The following is an 8,636-nucleotide window of genomic DNA, read 5'->3' on the forward strand; positions in this document are numbered from 1 at the left end:
GGATGTTGACCAAATAGTGACAAGTTTAACGGAGTTAATAATGAAGGCAGTTAGTAAAAGTGTTCCTGAACGGATGATAAACACAAAAAAGCCTACAATCGATATAAAAACAATCCCAATCAAGACAACTTCATAGATTATAAAAAATGCAAAGCAATTGCACAAAGAACAATAAAAAGCAGCAAAAGAAAATCCTGGCAGCAGTATGTATCTGAAATTAATACGGATACGAGCACAGCTGATATGTGGAAAACAATTAAAAGAATTCAGGGCAAATACTCCCACAATAAAATCACTGCATTGGAGCACGACAATAATATGATAACTGATCCACAAGACATAGTGAATATCAGCAGTATGAAAACTTCCAGCAAAACTCTAGTAATCTACAATACACGCAAGAATTCATTGACAACAGAGCGAAAATTGAAGCGACCGGTATGGATATTAAAAAGAATTTTCCACGCCCCATTAATATCCCTTTCTCCAAATGGGAGTTCGATTCTGCTCTAGGTGAATCCAAAAATAAAGCACCTGGCCCAGATAATATTTCCTACGAAATGATCAAGCAATTACCTGATGATACCCTCAATTACTTACTCAAGTTGTTAAATTATATTTGGTCGGGTAATGTTTTCCCTCATAAATGGAGGGAAGCCCATATAATTCCTATTTTGAAACCCAACAAGCCCAGAACAAGTCCAACAAACTATAGGCCCATCTCTTTGACATGCTGTTTGTGTAAATTTTTAGAAAGGATGATTTGTAGGCGATTGATGTGGTTTCTTGAAAGTAATGAGCTAATAAATCAAGATCAGAGTGATTTTAGAAAAGGACGATCAACAGTGGACCAACTGATTGCCATTGAATCAGAAATTCTACAAGCCTTTAACTGCAATGAGCAAGTAACAGCAGTGTTCTTTGACTTGGAGAAGGTTTACGACACAACCTGGAAATTTAACATATTAAGACTTTTAAAGGAATTTGGACTTGATGGAAACATTCTACACTTTGTACAAAATTTCCTGAAAAATAGAACCTTTCGAGTCAAACACAACAGTTTCTTATCATCTCAATACAGGCAGGAAAACGGAGTACCGCAGGGATCCACTCTCAGTGTTATATTATTTATGATTTCGATAAATAAAATAACCACCTCGATATCACCCCTAATAAAAACATCTCTCTATGTAGATGATCTCGCCATATATTACCGCGGAAAAAACCCAGACAATGCCAAACAATTGCTACAGAGTGCAATAGGAAAACTTGAGAACTGGTCCGAGAATACAGGGTATAAATTTTCACCCCATAAAACCAAGACAATTATGTTCAGTCGACGTCACAAAAAAAATTCTCATCCGCCGGTTCTTAAACTTTATAATATAGAAATTGAATGCGTGAACCAAGTGAGATTTCTAGGTATGACCCTGGATCAAAGACTAAGTTGGGTCCCACACATTAAACTACTCAAGAATGATTGTACCACCAAGGTGAGAATCCTAAAAACACTCTCAAATTTCGAATGGGGAGCGGATAGAGAAACTATGATGCGAATATATAGGACACTTATAAGATCAAAGATCGACTATGGCAGTATTATATATTCATCAGCCAAGGAAAAAGTCTTAAAAATCCTGGACCCGATCCAAAATCATGCAATCCGATTATCAACAGGCGCCTTCAGAACAAGTCCCATAATAAGCTTCCTATGTGAAGCGGGAGAACCACCACTGTCTAGCAACTTCTTTTAAATTACAGCGTGAACGTGAAAAATGCTGATAATCACCCGACAAAAAAATATCTCTTCCCAGCTATTCAATTGACATCCAGACTAAGAAATCTGCCTCAAGTTGTCCACCAACGGCTGAGAAAAGCATACAACGACTTTAACCTTGAACAGTTACCTGTATCTACACTAAAAATAAATAAGACGATACCTCCATGGACTCTATCACAACCAAGAATAAATCTGCAACTCTCTAACACCTCCAACAAAGATGAAACACATCCCAACATTTTCAAAAATACCTTGAAGGAAATACAGGACCATCAGCTGGGAAGTCATATCTACACTGATGCATCAAAAACGGACGACGGAAAGGTGGGGGCTGCAGTTGTCGCCAATGAAATTCACCTCGGTTTTTCCCTACCAAGGATGTGTAGTATTCATACAGCCGAACAGTTCGCTATATGGCAGGCTCTTAAGCATATTAATGAGGGTAATAACAATAAAGATAGTCTCATTCACACAGATTCCATTAGTGCAATTATGAGTATAAAACAGTTTAACCCAAGAAATCTACTTAGCTCGGAAATCCAACAAGAATTATCTAAGAGTCACCGCAAAGTCACATTTATATGGGTCCTTTCCCATATAGGTATAGAGGGAAATGAAAGCGCTGACTCTGTCGCTAGGGACGCGACAACTTCTGGAGAGTCCCACAACATGATCTTAGCCGAGGATATCAAAATAAAAGTTCGAAGGTCCATGTGGGAGAGATTCCAAAGAGTATGGGATCAACAAAATAACAACAAACTCCGACGCGTAAAAGCAAAAATCGATCCATGGCCTGCTATCGGAACAAGACGAGAGGAGATTTTTCTTACCAGAGCGCGAATTGGCCACTCTAGAGTCACTCACTCCCACCTGTTCCAAAAGCCGCACCAGATATCTGTGACCTATGCGACACTGAAATCACCGTTTCTCATTTATTGTTAGAATGCACGAGGTACCAGAATGTAAGAAGAGCGTTACGGGTGCCACTCACACTGGAAGAAGCACTGTCTCCAAATAACCAGAAAACCATCCTCCTGTTCGCTAGGATTACTAGATTGGACAAAGAATTCTGATGAACGTCGTTTATTTGTGGTTTTTCAAAACTGAAATAGTACATGTATTTCTTCCCTAGGTTTTTTCCTCTGTTTCTTACCTTTTGTTACTACCTGTTTCCTTCTATCCGAGGTCTTATCTTGTGTGTGTTCAAGTACGTCGTCTTCACAGACCCGAAGACGTGAATATATGTGTAACTTGTTCTTACCTTATTTCTTCTTACTATAATTCCGAAGTAGTACACTCGTTTTGCGATTAACGATCAAAGGAGGGTGTAGCACTAATAACCCAGTAGTTGATGAGCTGCACCGTTAATTAAAAAAAAAAAAAATTAAACAACTGGTGAATTTTGTAAGGTGGTAGTTTATGTTGCCAACTAAACTGCCGAAGTGTCATTAGCTGTTATTGTCAAAGGTTTATTTCTGTTCACAGTGCTGAATATTATTACTTTACAATAATTTGGTGCCGTTTTATATTTTTCCTGTGTGTGTTTATCTTCAAACACAGCGCCATCTACCTACTACCTTCTTATAATGAATGTAGTATAATCCGATTCAAAAAAAATGTGTTTTACAGGCTATGCTGATCTGGTGGCACAGAAACAACCCCTCAGGTGTATTGTAAAAATGATGTATGTGTGAAGATCTCGAGGATCGTTCGGTATTCAGTTGTATCGGATTTTTCTTTCACGTTCCCATCGTCTCTTTTGCGTAAAACAGCATATAATTTGGACTCACCTGCAACAAGAATAATCAATATTAGGTACATTAAAAACATAATGCAAACTGTGTTCGATATAAGAACTTTGGAGAATTTCCACCGACACGCCATTACTTATTTATACGCGGTCCCTACGGAGTACAACCTTCATGACGCCCTACCTTTAAATATTTTACGTGCTTTAGTGCTAAACTATTTAGTGAGACTATACGGTATGTGCTAAACACAGGTAAGCTGGATTGACCGCGTTAAAGCTTTCAAAACTATTTACACGAGGAAAACCTTTACGCTGTAGGTGTTTTAGTTCACCTCAAATTTGTTTATTGCTTTTATATACAGAATGACGCATCGAAAATTTTCCACTTATGTTTATTGGCTTTTAAGTGAAAATTACTCAGATATGTGAGGTTTAGTTTTCAATTGCATACAAAGTGAGCTGTTGGGGCGCATAGTAGTTCTAATATTGGTTAAAGGGGACTAAATGTAGGTATTATTTCAAAGCCGAATTTGTAACGGTACATTCCGTTAGGGTTTTAAAATTTTTCAATTATCGACACATGGGTATAGATGAGATTTTAAATGATTGATTTTAGTAATTGGAACGGGAACGCTAACATTTTTTCGAGCGCAAGTTGTTTTTGGATCGCAAAAGATCCGTGCGGGATTACCCTGCGAGGAAATAGTTACAAGTAACTGTGATAATTCCACTGTACGAGTGGATTTAAAATAAGTAAATACAAGCTTTGAACGTTTCATTTCCAGAAAAGTTGCAAAGGAAAAAATAAATTGTGAAATTATGAATAGCGGAAGTTTTAAAGATATCTTGAATTTGAATTCCGTGGCCTAGAACTTAGGATAGTGGACAGTAAACAAACAGTACCTATAACGTAAACCGGCGCCGAATTTCACTATTTGTCCGCAGATAACTCATTTGAAATGTAAAATTTGTCTTCCGACCGATTGCCTAAAGTGTGGAATCTTTTGAAAGTTCAAAAAACAAGTGGCCTTCATTTAAGCAGCACAAAAGAATAATGCAAAAAAATTGATGTTGAGATATAGGTATAGAGTGTTACTTTTAAAAAATGCCAAGTTTGGGTCAAATCACAGAAACATTGGTGGACATTTTTTTTACTACACCACTAAATTATACATCAAAATGTCTCAAATATGCAGTTTTAAACTTTTTTCTACCTTACATGCGTAGTAAGATAGGATATCAGCCTGAAAAACTCAAACTTTTCATTTTCACCCTGTATTTCAGAAACAAAAATAGTGAGAGTACAGCCCCCCTCCCCCCCTCCCCCTTGATCATATGATGTCACATTACGTGACTGGGGCGGTAAATTTGAATTTGTGCGGGAGATTTGAATTTTTTAATTTCCGTATGTACGCCATTTTGTCACGATAAGTTTGAAGTTGAGCGGTAGATTTGAATTTTTGAATCTGCCAATGTTGGCCATTTTGTAGCGGCAACTTTGAAATTGTCCGGTGTATTTAAATTTTTGAATTTCCGATTGTGGCGCCACCTAGTGGAGATTTGTTCATTTGTTGGTGTTACAAGAATCGGAAATATATTTTTCTGTAATTATCATCTAGTGACTGCTTCATGAAATAGTCTCGTGGTAGTAGTTAAACTCCTTTAACAATCTGAAGGATAATTAACGCCTAAATAAATTATAAGTAGTTAATGAAAAAATAACTGAATGCAATAAAATGAATCAGGCATTTAATTATTATCTATGTAACTGAACCAATTAACAAGGTTTTAGTTAAAAGGAAAATAAAATTAGAATGGGTTTTTAATTAAGTCAAAAGGTATACTTACAGGAATTTGGAGATTAGTAATAAATCAGCATGGTCCTCAGAACATAGGTACAAAGTACCGTCCTAAGATACCAAGCTTTTGACAAAGGTTAGTTAGAACAACAGAGGAGGGAAAGGCCAACGTGTTTCATTCCTCCGGCATCCCTGACTACAGGGATACCGGAGGCGGGCTGCTCAGGGCTTCCTGATCCTCTTCAGCCAGAGAACGGGATTGTAAGGATGGGTAAAGTTAGGGATGGGAACGGAAGGAACGGAGTTAGGGTGCTGAGGGGGAGAGTACTGCTCCAGCATTCGCCTCGTAGATTTCAACATAATGCTAGCATTATGCGAAGCTACGTATGTCTGAGGAAAACCCCCTGACAAAACCCCAGACAGAGCAGTCGGCAGCGGGATTCGAACCCACAAGGTCCGGAAGTTGACCAGGTACCTACGCAGCACGGTCCGCATACTAAACGCTTGTCTCACTTCCAAACAACCAATAAAACGCGCTGCCAATTGTACCGTACTTCAGCCCGCAGTAAGCACCGCCCACCACACAATTCTCATGTACTATACCGGGTGGTGCACGGTAAGTATAGGAACATAGGATTTAACATGGGAAATTAGTTTTATGCAATATCCCGCCCTCCTATACATTTTACAGAAAAAACTGTAGAGTTTAAAGTTGTTTAGATATTAAAAGGTGCATAGAAAACTGTTTTTACGTGTTTTATTAAGCTTTTGGTATACCCGCAAACTTAAAAATAAATTTAACATGTCTGTTATTAGTAGCAATTCATAAAACAACAAAATCATGACTATTGCTACTAATAACAGAAATGTTGAAATCATTTTTACAATACACCTTAAGGGTTTGTTTTTGTTCCACCAGATCAGTATGGCTTGTAAAACATATTTTTTGAATCGGTATTAGTTTTACTTTTATTTGGGGTGCCTACATACGAAACAGAGCGGGGTACTGCTCGCGAGCGTTTCGCTTGAAAAATCGGTCCAAGCGGAAAAAGCGCTTGCGAGCGATACGCTCCGAAAAGTGCTCGCGAGCGTATCGCTCGCAAGCGCTTTTTCCGCTTGGACCGCTTTTTCTCGCGCGCACTTTTCGGAACGGTCGCTTGGTGCTCTATACTCGAGCGTTTATTTAAGGTGCTCGGCGCTCGAGCGCTTTTTTCTGTCCGCGAGCGCTTTTTCCGCTCCTGATGGTTTTTTTTCGCTCGTGAGCGCTTTTAACCGTCCTCAAGCGCTGCAGGATTAAGCGCCGCTCGCGAGCGTTTTTTTCGCTCCTGAGCGCTTTTTCGCTCCCGAGCGGTTTTTTTCCGCTCTTGAGCATTTTTTCCGCTCACGACCACTTTTCCCGAGCGCTCGCGATAAACCGCCCGAGCACTTTTCGGAGTGCTCGGAGCTCGCATAAGTCGCAAGTGGTTTCGCTTTACAAAACAACTCGATGCTCGCGAGCATTTTTAAGAAAATTAGAGCGCTCGTCGCTCGAGCGGTTTTTTAGAACGCTCGACCCAGTTCTGATACGAAATTTGATTTAAATATCTTAACAAATAAAAAACCGACTGCGCATGCGCAAAACAAATTTTTTGATCCGGCATTAGTTTTACTTTTATTCGAGGTGCTTACATATCTTAACAGATAAAAAATTGGGATTGCGCAAATATAAGTTTGCAATTTTTTTTATTCATCTGCATACTTACCTGATGTTTAAGAAATATTTACTAACACCAAAAACCGAACCTTCATGTGTTCTTTGTAACAAAAATTATAAAAGAAACCCATTTTCGAGATTTAGGCAGTTTTTGGGCTGTAACTTTTTGGCCTTAGTCTACGTAGCCGAAAAACAATAGCGACCTCTCTTATATCCTGAAGAACATGTGTATCAATTTTCAAAGCGATCGGACGTTATCGTGCACACGGACAGACAGACGGACAGACAGACAGCAATACAAAATTATAAACGATCTCGAGGATCGTTAATAATTTAAACTAGCCGTCCAAGTCTAGGCAATACAGAAAGCAGATCGCTTAAAAATATTAGAAAGTACCTTCTTTACAATTCCAAGAGCTTTCCAACTGGCGAAATTTCCCTTTGTGAAAGTAATTGGGTATCTCGCTCATTGAAATGAGCTGATATAGCGATGGAAATTCTCCTCCTCAGAATCTTCGAGTCGTTTATTAAAGCCGCCAATACACGTTTTCAAATGTTCCGCATAGGTCCGTATTAGAACGCACTGCCGAACTCATTGTCTTTCTTTACAGAAAATTCAGTTGTGGGTGAATGTTACGTTATGATCAGAATTACTTTAAAAAAAAAGGTCACAAAACGGTTACGCTTTATATTAAAAGTACAATTTAGGGAGGTTTGACATTTTTGGTATTTGTTATTATTAACGATCCTCGAGATCGTTTATAATTTTGTATTGCTGTCTGTCTGTCTGTCCGGCTGTTTGTCCGTCTGTCTGTCCGTGTGCACGATAACTTTGTGTAGAGACGTCCGATCGCTTTGAAAATTGATACACATATTCTTCAGGATATAAGAAAGGTCGCTATTGTTTTTCGGCTACGCAGACTAACGGGCCAAAAAGTTACAGCCCAAAAACTGCCCAAACCTCGAAAAAAGGGTTTCTTTTATAATTCTTGTTACAAAGAACATATGAATGTTCGGTTTTCTGTGTTAGTAAATATTCCTTAAACCTCTTAAACCTTAAAATTTGTACAAGCTATGCTGATCTGGTAGAACAGAATCAATCGCTTAAGGAGAGTTGTAAAAATGATGTATGTGCGAAGTTCTCCAGGACCGTTCGGTATTCAGTTGTATTGGATTTTTTTAACTAAAGTTGAGAGATTTTCTTATTAAAAAATGATCAAAAAATATTTAAGCCCAAAATATTTATATTTACGTACACTGAAAGCATTTCAAAATCAAGAGTCGGCGCGAAGGAAGAAAACGTAGCTATGCGCGAGACTGGATTACGTGACGTCAGTAGCCAGACACATTTCCCGCCGCGGCGTTAGCCGAGGCCTAAATTTTGATGGAACAGACAGACAGACAGACCACAGAAAATCGAGCACATTAGTCCAAATGGGATACAATATCAAAGTCCAAGTAATATTTCCTGCTCACAGCTTTTTAACTCGTCGCCCTCGAGAATATAAAAATCACTATTATGAAAATGAAAATGAAAAATATATTTATTAATCCACTTTAAACAAGACACTACAGGATTAAGTATTGCATTTATGTGATAAAACCAAATAATAT

Source organism: Photinus pyralis, unplaced genomic scaffold, assembly GCF_008802855.1.
Source record: "Photinus pyralis isolate 1611_PpyrPB1 unplaced genomic scaffold, Ppyr1.3 Ppyr1.4_LG2, whole genome shotgun sequence".
NCBI lineage: Eukaryota > Metazoa > Arthropoda > Insecta > Coleoptera > Lampyridae > Photinus > Photinus pyralis.